This window comes from Lepus europaeus, chromosome 1 (genome assembly GCF_033115175.1).
Source record: "Lepus europaeus isolate LE1 chromosome 1, mLepTim1.pri, whole genome shotgun sequence".
Taxonomy (NCBI): Eukaryota; Metazoa; Chordata; class Mammalia; order Lagomorpha; family Leporidae; genus Lepus; species Lepus europaeus.
In genome coordinates this window covers 63,759,112-63,772,901 of record NC_084827.1, presented here as the reverse complement: position 1 = coordinate 63,772,901, position 13,790 = coordinate 63,759,112, and positions in this window count along the sequence as shown.

Here is a 13,790-nt window from a genome sequence, read left to right as displayed (position 1 = left end):
GTCCCAGCTCCATTCTTGATCCCAGCTTCCTTCTAACATGCACCCTCGGAAGCAGCTCAAGTAGTTAGGTTGCTGCCACCCACGTGGGAGGCCCTCACTGAGTTTTAGGTTCCTGGCTTCATCCTGCCCCAGCCTCAGCTATTGTGGACATTCGCAGGCATTTGGGGTGTGAGCCTTCAGATGGAAGATATTTCTCTTTACATCTCTCTCTCTCTAGTTCTATTTCTATCTTTCCATGTCTCCATCTCTGACTTTCAATCTAAAAAGTAGAAAATAAGTAAACAAGATACATTGAACAACATTTGCCAGGCATATAACATTCCACACCGACTAAAATGGCTAAATTTGAAAAATAGAGACAATATTGATTGCTAATGAGAGTGCAGAGTGATGGAAACTCTCAGTCATTGCTGATGGGAGTGCAAAATGATGTAATCATGTTATTTTGAAGTTTGCTACAAAGGTGAACATAGTCTTACCATATGGTTGAACAAATACATTCCCCCTTATAAATGCAACCGACTAGAAAACTTACATCTTTGAGAAATGGTTGATTTTAGGACTAGGGAAAATATGCAACATGAGTGCTAAGCATTTTCATATGCCAAAAAGCAAGAGAGTGTGTGTGTGTGTGAAGACATACACACATACAAACACATATACACACATATGTACATATATACACATGTATACATACACACAACTACACACAAAAACACCTATACATACATACACAATGATGGGAGTATGTCAGATGGACAAAGGGACCAAATCAACCTGTGTCCTACAGCCAATGGTGGAACAATTTTAACAACAAAATGAAGTAGTATTGGATGTAACCCAAAGTATCAAATAAACATCCGCTAGCCCTTCCTTATGGACGTGTTTTAGTCAGCTTGAACTGTTATAACAAAATACCATATACGGGGCAGCTTAAGCAATAGAACTTTATTTCTCACAGTACTAGAGGCTAGAAATTCCAGATTTGGTTGACAGCATGGCTGGGTTCCAGGAAGGGATCTCTTCCAGCCTCTAGGGCCTCCCCTGCACTGCTATTGAAGGCGGGTGGAAGGGAGGGGTACACTCTCTAGTGTCTCTTCTCATCTCATTTTACCAATCCCACTTTCATGACTCCATCTAATACTGATCACATCTGGGGCTGGCATTGTGGCAGAGTGCATTAAGCCACTGCCTGCAATGCCAGCGTCCCATATTGGAGTGCTGGTTCAAGTTCCAGCTGCTCTGAATTCCATCCAGTGCCTATTAATGCTCCTGTGAAAGCAGTGGAAAGTAGTCCAAATGCTTGGGCCCCTGCCATCCATGTGGGAGACCTGAATGAAATTCCAGGATCCTGGCTTCAGCCTGGCCCGTTCAGGCCATTGCAGCCATTTGGGGAATGAACCAGTAGATGGGAGATCTCTGTTCCTCTCTGTATCTCCCTCTCTTTGTCACTCTACCTTTTAAATAAGTGAAATAAATCTTTAAAAACAGATTACATTTTAAAAGGTTTATCTCCGAAGTCACACTGGGGGTTTGGGTTTCAACATGAACTTGGGAGTGACACACTTCAGTCTATAGTAATAAATAGACAACTCAATAAATAGAGGAAAATTTAAAACAAAAACTCCCTTGCAACAGAATTCCAAGTAATATGTATAGATATTCCGTCTCCAAAAATGTGGAGTTTAAATACCTATTCTTCAAGTGTGGATTGTGCATTGTGAAATTCTTCAAGACAGAATTGAAAGAAGAGGAAAATAATAAATTTACTGTGGAGAAACTTGACAAACGCTACCTCAGTTAAGTGATCAAGGTTAGAATCAACAGTGATAAGTGACACTGAGAGCAAGCATCCTTGAAATGATGCAGTGAAAATGGCACTTTCTCTCTGTGGTCTATCCCTGCTGAAACACATAATCCCAGTACAACTCAGAGAAAAACAAATCAGACGGATCCCAGTAGAGGGACATGCTATAAAATACGTGACTAGTGCTTTTCAAAATAGTCATCATAAATGGGAAAGGCTGAGAACCTGCCACAGCCACGAGGAGCCTTGGGAGACGTAATGACTAGAATATGATGTGGCATCCTGATGGGTAATTTGAAACATAGAAAAAGGCATTTGGTAAAAACTAAAGAGAATTTAATAAACTATGAATGTTAGTTAATAACAGTGTACCAGTGTTGACTCATTAACTGTGACAATGCATACCACTAACGCAAGATGTCAATAATTGGAGAAATCGGGTGTGATATATATGGAATCTATCTGTACCATCTTCTCAAATTTTCTGTGAATCTAAGTAGGTTATTAAAAATATGTCTAAAGTTAAGCATAAAAGACAAAAAAGACAGATTTTTTTTTTCAAACACAAATGTTCACCAAGTCTTGTAATGCATGGTGGGTCCTCTTCTTGAGTATGATCATCCATTCGTTCTCTATGAACATTTCTATAAAGCCATCTGTCTGTATACTTTTTAAATGGTTAATTAGGAGAGGGGGCAGGGATTTGGCCTAGAAGTTAAGGCACCAGTTAAGATGCCCGTGTCTTACCTCAGAGCATCTGGGTTTGATATGCAACTCCACCCTAGACTTCAGCTTCCCGGTAATGCAGATCCCCTTGGGGGGCAGCAGTGAAGACCCAAGTCATTGAGTTCTTGCAACCCACATGGGAGATCTGAATTGTGTTCCCACCTTCTGACTTCAGACCCAGTCTTGACATGACTGTTAGGGACATTTGGAGAGCGACCAGTATGTTCAGTCCACATGGTACATTAGTATGAGTAAAAGGGAAAGAATCTGTGTGAAAGAAATAGGAGTTAAGGTGAGGGAAGTAATATTAATAGGCTTTAATTAGGTGTTGTGTCATACAGACAGTTTGATAAATATTTAGGCTTTATTTTGTAGGATATGGGGCATTTCTAGGAAATCATTGTAAGAGACCTTGTATATGACTCCCCAGATACATTTTACCCACCCTTCTTGTGTAGCAGCAGCAAAAACTGGAGAATAGACCACTAGCTCCAGAACTAGGTCCTGGTCTGTCTAGAGCAATCTTGGTCCTCTTACCTGCCTTGCTACTTTGACACAGGAATGCAAATCCCTAGTAAATTTGATTCAATGACATAAAAGAGGTTGCTTGTCAGTGATCTCAGAATGGGAAGCCCACCTTACTCTTATGATAGAATCAGAAACCTTGAGGCCCCAGCTGTTGCAGCTCATGAAATTATAAGAGGAAGAATCCAGACAGAATACAGAACTAAGACAATGCCTTTGATCAAGCTGTCTATGAATTACAATCTACCACTGCACTTCCAGTACTGAAAACCAATAAAATCTCTTACTGTTCAATCCAGTATGGATCATGTGCCTTTTCCTTGAGGCTAAGAGTGTCCCGTCTAATAAATGGTTTAACATGACCATGGATTATTCACTTTAAACGTTGTTAAAGATCATTTTGTCTGATAACGTGACTACTCCAATTTTTGCAATTGCTGACCCTTCATGATTTTTACCATATCTTAATCCTTTTCCAAAATTTGGAATGCAACAAAGGTGATATCTTAATAATCCTGAGACTCTGGCATGGATATTGGCACAGAGGCTGGGTTCAAACTTTTTCCTAAGTATGTCAAAAAGAAGAAGGCCCACAACCTATCACGATGCCTACACCTCGCTACATTATACTCCTTGGAAATCAATGGCTGGGAAGGGGAAAGGAGATTCTGAGGGCCATGCAGGTAAGGGACAGGTGAAGGACAGGAGGGAAGACAGAGGGTACTGAGAAGCAGAGAGGAGAACCTTAGGGACAGAGGATGGATCAGAGATGTGAAAAATCAGGGCCAAGGGGGAAATGGTCATGCCCATGTATTGGGGCCATGGAACCCATATCCTATTGGGTTTTGCCAACCCCTCTAATGTGTGTTCCTGCCAACTGTATAGTTACATGAGCAAAGCCTTATAGATCATTGGTGGAGTAAGGAAACGTGGATTTCCCACTCAGTAGATGGGCCCTTGGCAAATTCACCATGACCAATCTACCCACTATCACAAGCCAGACTGCAAACTCCACAGAGAAGCCCATACTTATAATCCTAGTCCCTGGTGTTCTGGTAAAACATACCATCCCAAATCCCTGAGTCCAGATCCTCTGGGAGCTGTGTCTCAACACATCCACTTTCCGGAAAACAGAGCTACACATCCCCTCAGACACACTCGCTGCACATCAGAATACAAGCTCAATGTCAGACCATCAGTGAGTGAGCTCAGGCCGAAAATGACAGCAAGGTCATAGGGCCTCATTCCCTGGGGATGCATCAGGGAAGGGGGGATGTTGAATAGCGAAAAGGCAGCATGCCCACTTCTTTTCTGGTCTCTCTTGCATTCAGAATGACTACAAGATAAACTGTTGACCACCGCAGTTCAGCCGGTATTCTAGAAACTCAGAGTGCATTTAATGAGACATTTCACCTTCTTTTGTGTCTGTCTCAGCCACCACATAACAGAGTGCAGGGACCTGGCTTTATAAGAAGCTTGTAAAAATACAATTGGGGAAAAAAAAGAGCAATTGCAACAGCAGTATTGTCTCTGGCATTGGAGGAAAAGGCAAAAATTAATAATTTCTTAATGAGTTTTGGGGACTATAATGCAAAACTTAATTGGTAACATTCCTTTGAGGGAATAAGCATCATGATTTTAGAAAATAATGACACAATACGTGCTCAGTGCATGTCTCTTACTGTACATGTTAGGCCTTAAGAAAGCATTTCAGCTTATCACTGGCAACAGAAAGAGTGATGGGTATATTCATGAAACAAGGTCATATTTACATGTCTATATCAAAGGCGCATTATTTATTTCAAGCAACTTCTACTGAGATTGAAATCACTGCCATTATAAATAAATAATAGTCTTCCATTTCACAACTCAAGGCCTAATAGAAGCCCTCGCTTTCCATGGATGAAGTGTGCAATATGGTGAATTAGTTCAGGGTACTCAGCACAAAGAAAGAGCTAGATGGGCAGGTGCATATGGAGGCCGTCAACTGCTTTGTGAAATCAGACAAATTATTTCTCCTCTGTGAGCCTCAGGTGCCTCCTTGCTCCAGTATTGTATCCTAATGAGGCCCTATAGCATCACATTCTGTATGCTTAACTGGTACCCAATAAGTGACAGCAGTGACAAAGATTATAAATGTGAGACATCCCATCCTGGTGGCAGGCATGGAATAAGCTCATCTCATTACAAATCAACAAACATGGAATCATTGAGTGTTCTTTTTTTCCCTTCTTTTCTGATCAGTTTTCACTATACAGGTAAAGATAAAACTTTGAGAAATCTATGTCATTGTCTTGCGGGACTGGCCAAATTTGGTTTCTTTCAGTATGAGAGCATATTTGTGGAAAATAGAATTTAGTGATATTTATTTTGGTGCAAAAAATGAAACTAATGCCTATTTTCTTTCATAATATGCATTTCCAGGAAGGTTTTGAAGTGTCCTCTCTATAGACCTCGAAGTGTAAAAGTTTAAGTCAGTTCTCTCAGGCTTGTCCAAAGGCCACTTGCCATGGATGTTCTAATTTCATTTTTCTTCATTACATTTGTTGGGAGCAGGAAAGCAACTTCATGTGATGCACCTTCTAGGAGGCATCTCATATAAGTTATGTCCCATCAGGAAGAAAGTGGATCATCTACATGGCTTCTCTAGGGGATAATTAACAAAGAGACTGTTTACAACAGTGTGGTCATGGTATAGGAAAAGCATAAGAAAAGGTATGGGGAACCAGGGGTAAGAGTAACACCAGGTCAAACTCACAGAGTGAAGAGAGGGAGATAGTAGCCATATTGCCAATGTTGCTTGCATGGAGAAAAAGGCATCAGGAGAATGAATGCCGCACCCTGCCAGCCCATCACCCCTGGTCCCCTGGTACCTTCCACTCACTGAGCTGAACTGGAAGCCAGAGGGAAGGGAGCCCGTTCCAAGCGAGGCAGAGAGAAAGTTGCATGTGTTAGAAATTTTGCTGCCTTGTAAACTAACCCAGTGTTACCGACTTTAAAACAGCACCTGTAAGTCACCAGCCCAGGCATGAGCTAGCTGGGTCCCCTATTTAAAGAGCTCATCAGACAGGGTGTTAAGACAGAGCGCCCTGTTTTCTTCCTGGATGTTGGTCAGCTCTCTCGCACCACCTGCAGTTCTTAAATCTCACCAGTTCAACTTCTATATGGCAGCCAATGCATAGACCGTCCCACCCTCCCCCGTATATGTAGATGGGAGAATTTCCCTCTTCTCTCAGGACAGCCAAGGAAGGCTTCTCTGGATTTACAGTTCTCTCCATTTTTCAGTTGTGTAGCTACAAAGCCTTGCCGATGTCTTTGAGTATTTATTGGAGACTACAAACGGATCCCAGGATTATGAGAGTTTTCACAAAGCCCGTAATGACTGCTTCATTTTACCAGGATATAGGGGTTTAGGGGGTGGTATTTGCAGATGGGAGGGAGACTTTCCACATTACTTACACTCTTGCATTTCCACAAGATTTCACCAAATCCTCCCTGCCTGTTTCCTAGAGGCAGTGCTGCCCAGAAATGAAAGAACAGCCATAGATGATGATTCCTGTGTGGGCTCCTGGGGATATAAATGGCCTCAAGCTACATAGAAATGAATCACCACACTTGGCAGCTCCTTCCTCATTGCTATTCCAACATCCCTTCTGGGTAGGTTTTCAAATAAAGTACAGGGAGAGAAAAAGACATGCACCACATGCCTATGCCCCCACAGGGAACATATGATTGCTTAAGAAAAGGAGTTGGGCAGGTGAAGGGTTTGAATGCACTTGTCATTAATTTTGGCTTCCAAATTTAATTCATATCTCATCCTTCACACTCCGTTTAATGAAGATTTTTAAGTTTTTGGCACATGTAGGATGAATTTTTTAAAAAGCCCTCTTATATGCTACAAAGAATAGATTTTCCCTCACTCTAGAGTTTCTAGTTATCACAAACTTTACCTGTAAACAGGTGCCCCTAACTTATTTCACATTTCTTCCCATCTATAGAAACATAAACAGGGAATTCGTTACTTTGAAAATCCATCATTAAGTGAACAGTAACATAATATAAAAAATAATTAGTATTTCTTTTATATCTACTATTTTTCAGACACTTTTCAAAGTTCTGGAACTAAAAACATAGGAAGATATCATTTCCTGTCTCTTATCATTAATTTTATGAGTCAATTTACCTAAGAACTTAAGTCTAGATGTTGTTATTGAGATATTTTTAATATGAGCAGTATGTAAACCAGTAGCTAAAGTTGGGTAAAACAAAGTGCCATTCATAATTTCAGCAGATCTCTCCAATTTGTTGAAGGCCTTAAGTGAAGACAGAGGCTTTCTGAAGAAGGAGTTCTCAAGATGGCGACATAAGCACCCTGCCTCAGTTTCAGCCTTCTGCCCTGTGGAATGCAGACTCAAGAGGAGAACACCAGGGCCAGTGTTTGATGCCAGGCAGAACATCTGTGTCCCACATCAGAATGCCTGGATTCAAGTTCTGGCTCTACTCCTGACTCTGCCTCCATGAGACTCCACATTCTATGAGGCAGCAGTGATGGCTAAAGTGATTGGGTCCTGCTACTCACTAGGACTGAGTTAGTTACTGGTTCCAGCTTTCTCCCCAGGCAGGAATCATTGCCAGCATTTAGGGAATGAATCAGCAGATAGGATCTCTCTCTCTCTCTCTCTCTCTCTCTCTCTCTCTCCCCTCTCTCTCTAATTAGTTAATAAATTAATTAAAATTTATAAAATACTTCCAAAAGTTCATGGAAATAGAATAAAAATAGATTTTAAAAGACTGAAACATGAATTTTTATCTATGGATTTCATACTTGCCATCCCTACAGTAGCATCAGTTAATTCCTAAAACAAATGGCTATAAATTATACATAGATGAGTGGATGTAGGGACAGATAGAGGTAGAGAAAGATAGATAGATACATAGATACATAGATAGAGAAGATAGATTGAAGATGAATGGATAGATAGATAGATAGATAGACAGACAGATACAGATATTATGTCTTTCTGGGAAACCCTGATAGAGATCTTAATACTAAATGAGGTTTTAGAGACACAGAATCTTAAATATGAACTAGAGAATTAGTTCTAGTGTTTATTGAGTTGGTTCTCCATTTTGACTAGATTTAAAAGCACTGATTGCTCAATTTCCAGTAGTAAAAGGAGCAATGCTAGCCCACAGTGTAATGTGGCAATAGAGATGTACAATAAATCACCACTGGTTTCCCCCAATCAAATATTTATGGCTTCTCAAGGTAATGAAAGACAAAGTTGTAGGTGGCCATAGAGTTGATAATCTAGAACTTTGAAAACAAACTAATCCATAAAATTATATTGGCAAACTGTTGAAATTGTTACCTAATATGTACTAAACTGATCTTCTGTATATAAAGAGAATTGAAAATGAATCTTTATGTGAATGGAAGGGGAAAGGGAGCGGGAGGGGGGAGGGTTGCGGGTAGGAGGGAAGTTATGGAAGGGGGGAAGCCATTGTAACCCATAAGCTGTACTTTGGAAATTTATATTCATTAAATAAAAGTTATAAAATTAAATAAATAAAACAATACAACAAAAAAAATTATATTGGCCATCTGCTGTAAATGGCACTGGACAAAGTCGGAGGCCAGGAGAAGGATGACTTTGAGGATTCTAATTTCAAACTCCAGCAATACAAAAATGACCTGAATGGTTCTGTCTTGCCCAAAAGAGACCCTCATTTCCTGCACTTGCAGATCATTTTTTTCTGAAACCAAACTTGCTAACTCATCCTTAGAGAGATTGAAGGACATTGATTGGGAAGGAATGGATCCCTAAGCACTAGAATGAGACATGTGGAAAGGCACTGACAGAGATGATCCTTTGATAGTAGAAGCAGCTACTAAACCCACATCTGAGGAGATAATTCCTGCTTTACCTGAGAGTCCATAATGTCTCTCCTGAGACAACTGCCTTGTAAGATAATGCTGACCCTCCCAGGACCCAACTGCCTCCTCCATTCTTCCTCCAGACCTATAACCATACTCAAGTCCAAGAAGACCCCTAAAGGAGAGATGTGTAACCTGGGAGGAAGTATGCTGTACTCCAAAGAACTGCACAGTTTTTCCAGTTTATGCCAATAGTAATAAAAGAATATATGCAAGAATGGATACTAAGAGTGTGAGTAAACTACAGAAAGATTATGAAACTGGATCAAGACAAGTAAGCAGATTCTTGATTTTATGATCACCTACCCTTGGAAGCTCCAGAGGATGTATCTTTCACCACGACTGTGAAAAATAAATCTGTGAGGAAAAGTTGAATAGCTCTGTGATTGTCCTTGCCTGTATATTAGTGATCATGGTGGTAACTAATTCCCTGAATTGTGAAACCTTGTTGAAATAGAAACAGTTGGATCCCAGATTTGCAGGGGATAAATGATGGAACTTAATCATCAGAGGCAAGGTGGGTGTGGCTACCAAAATGGTTAGTAGAGTCATAGCTGCAATCAAAATGGTCCCACTCATAGACATCAGTGGCATGCTCGCAGGAGTAAAATGATGGTTACTCTACTAAATTCTTTTTTGGTCTGTATAAGTAGAAAAGTCTAGGTCAAGTGAACTTAGGCATAAAAACAATGTCCATTTGTTCAATTCCAGAACTGTGTTAGCTTCCAGGATAACCTCTCTCCCAGACTTTCTCAAATAGATTACAGCCTTTTACAAAGATGACTATGGGTTGGAGAAAAGAGAACAACCACACTTTGGTGGAATTACTGGGCACTGGCTCTAAACTTTCACCAATTTCAGGAGATCATTGTGGTACTCCAGCCAGAGCATGGACCGGGGGGCTAATAATGTAATCTCTCAAAGAGTAGGGTCAGGTGACCAATGGAATTTTAACTCAGTAGAGATGGTGGGTTCCTCAACCCATCCTGTGCTTATTTCCCCAGGTGCAGAATGCATGGTTGGAATAAATATACTCAGCAACTGGCAGAATTCCCATTTTGGCCTTTGTGGGGTGAGGTCTATTGTGGTAAGTAAGTCCATTAGTCACTTAACTAGTTCTACCTAGGAAAACAGCAAAACAAAAGCGATACTGCAGGGTGGGTGCTGTGGCACAGCAATTGAAGATGCTACTTGAGATAATTGGTTCATATATCAGTACCAAGTTGAGTCCTAGCTTCTCTGCTGCCACTCGAGCTCCATGATAATGTACTATGGGGAAACATTGGATAATGGTGCAAGTACTTGTACCCTAACACCCACATGGGAGACCTGGATAGAGTTCCTAGCTCCTGACTTTGGCCTGGCATAGCCTATGCTATTGGAGCCATTTGGAGAATGAACCAGAGATGGAAGATGTGTGTGTGTGTTTGTGTGTGTGTGTGTGTGTGTGAGAGAGAGAGAGAGAGAGAGAGAGAGAGAGAAACTCTACCTTTCAAATCAATAAATAAGTCTTTAAAAAATAATCAATACTGCATTCCTGTAGAGATTTAACAATTAGTGCCACCATCTAGTACTTGTAGAATATAGGGGTGGTAAAACTGAATACCTCGCCCATTTGACTCACCCATTTGGCCTATATGGGAGATAGATGAACCTTGGATAATCACAGCAAAGTATTGTAAGTTTAAGCTGAAGTTGACTCTGACTGTAGTGCTGTATCAGATGTGGTTTCATTACTTGAGAAAATGACACATCTTCTGGCACCTAGTATGCAGTTATTGATCTGGCAAATTCTTTTTCTCTTCATGCCTGTTGATAAAGACTGCAGGAAGCAATTGACTTTCAGCTGGCAAGTCCAGCAATACAGTCTCACTGTACCACTTCATGGGTATATCAATTCTCCAGTTGTCATCTTCACTGTCCACAGATCTCAAACTGGTCCATTATGAGGGTGACTTTATGCTGGACCCAATGAGAAAGAGGTAACAATTTCCTTAGACTTGTTTGTTAAGATATGGAGACATTACAGTGATTCCAGAGACATAGAAGTTAGGGCTGACACATAATCATTCTGAACATCCTATGTGTGTGAATCAAAGGCGAAGAACCAGATTACTGTGCTGGCTGGTGTAATTTACTCTGACTACCTGGGGGAAACTGGATTAACTCCACAATGGAAGTGATGAAGAAAAAGTCTGTAACCCAGGAGATAGAATGTCTCCTAGGATTACTATGCCTATGATCAATGTTATTGGAAAGGTACAACAATCCAAGTTATGCAGGACTACCAATAACCTAAAACTTCTGGAGTAAATATTTGAGTCATCAACCAGAACCACCTGAGACAATTGCTGAAGGGCAAAGGGAACACTATGTAATGTATCATGGTAGAAGGAGCTGTAAATACCAACTATGACCACGTGACAAGAAATGAGGATGGTATTTGTCACGAACATTTCTCCTTATATTTACGAATGTGTATGCGTATATATAATCATCATTTTCTTCTCCATCTTATCCCCTGATTATATCTCAGGATTTTGTTAGTTTTACAATGTAGTATTTAAGTTATGGATATCTGAGTGCCTGGGATCAAAGCCCACCTCTGCTTCTGATTCAGCTTCCTACTAATGTGCCTGGGAGGCAGCAGATAATACCCCAAGTCCATGAGTTCCTGCTACCTATGTAGAAGACCAGGATTATTCAGCTACTAGTTCAGGAGCTTCGTTGTCAATTCTTTAGTGTTCATAGACCCAATATAATCTGTAAACAGTTGTCTCTCACCTTGATCTGTATTATTACTTGATCCTTTATTATTCTTTTTGTAGATTTTCACTAGTTTAATGGCACTAGCTAAGGCATCCAATATGATGGTGAATAGGAGTGGTGAAAGAGGGCAGGCATCTTTGCCTTGTTCTCAAACATAGAGAAAAATTTATATTAGTAGTTTGTAGGTGGATTCTTTATTCTTTCAGTACTAATTATTCCATTCAACTCTAATGTTTATACTGTTTCTGTTGAGAATTCCACAGTAATCCTTATCCTTGTCCCTCCATAGGTTGTGGTTTTGTTTTATTTATTTATTTATTTATTTATTTATTGACAGGCAGAGTTAGACAGTGAGAGAGAGACAGAGAGAAAGGTCTTCCTTTTCCATTGGTTCACCCTCCAAATGGCCGCTACGGCCAGCGCGCTGCGCCTATCAGAAGCCAGGAGCCAGGTGCTTCCTCCTGGTCTCCCATGCGGGTACAGGGCCCAAGCACTTGGGCCATCCTCCACTGCACTCCCGGGCCACAGCAGAGAGCTGGCCTGGAAGAGGGGCAACCGGGACAGAATCCAACGCCCTGACAGGGACTAGAACCCGGGATGCTGGCCCCACAAGCGGATGATTAGCCTAGTGAGCTGCTGCACCGGCCTGTTTTGTTGTTGTTGTTGTTTGTTTTGTTTTGTTTTTTTCTTACCTCTGCCTTATTTCCAGGTTTCTTTTTTTTCCTGTGTATTCTGGTGGGTGTTTTTTTGTTGTTTGTTTGTTTGTTTTACTTTAGTGTATCAACTCTTCCTAATCATAGGTAGCGACTTGTCCTGGAAAGGGTGATATTAATTACCCACTTCCATCTGATGTTATAAAATTGCCACTGGGTTCCATTGCTGAAATGAAGAAAGTAAAGACACCAAGAATGAAAGCAGGCAGTGATGAGTCATGAATCTTTCCATTCATGTTAACAAGCTTCCCATTGTTTCCAGGTGGAAAGAAAAAAAATTACAGCTAACTTGCAAAGCTCTTCACTTTTTTTTTTTTTTTTTTTTTTGGCTTGGAAAGTTGGGGCGAGAGGGAGCGGGAGAGGGGAGGGTTTCGGGTGGGAGGGAAGTTATGGGAGGGGGAAGCCATTGTAATCCATAAGCTGTACACTGGAAATTTATATTCATTAAATAAAAGTTAAAAAAAAAGAAATGACACAATTATTTCTCCACATGTTTTAAGCATTTGGTTATTTTTAACAAAATAGAATTTTTCCAAGAATTATAGGAACCATGTAAAGATAAACTAAGGGAACTACGAATGGATCTCATATTTAAGACAAAATTATCCAGTGAGGAGCTTCAAAATTTTAAAATATTTTTTTTTTTATTTTTCTCCTGAGTTGCTGATTTCCAGCTTCACTACATTGTGGTCCAAGAAGATGCATGGTATGATTTCAATTTTTTTTTTTAAATTTGCTGAGACTTGCTTTATGACCTAGTATGTGGTCAATCTTAGAGAAAGTTCCATGTACCTCTGTGAAGAATGTGTATTCTACAACTGTAGGGTAAGAAGTCCTGTAGGTATCTGTTAGGTCCATTTGATCTATTGTATCAATTAAAACTGCTGTTTCCTTGCTGATTTTCTGTTTGGTTGATCTGTTCATTGCTGAAAGTGAGGTATTGAAGTCCTCTAAAACTATTGTATTGGAGTTTATGTCTCCCTTTAGATCCTTTAACATTTCTTTGAAATAGCCAGGTGCCCAGTAATTAGCTTTTGGGAGTATATTTCTAATAGTTATATCCTCCTGTTGAATTGATCCCTTAATCATTATATAGTACTCTTCTTTGTCTCTTTTAACAGTTTTTGTGTTAAAGTCTATTTTGTCTGATATTAGGATGCCTACACCAGCTCTTTTTTGGTTTCTGTTAACATGGAATATTTCTTTCTACACTTTCACTTTCACTCTGCGTGAATCTTTGTTGGTGGGATGTATTTCTTGTAGGCAGCAAATAGATGGGTTTTTTTTTAATCCATTCAGGCAGTCTGTGTCT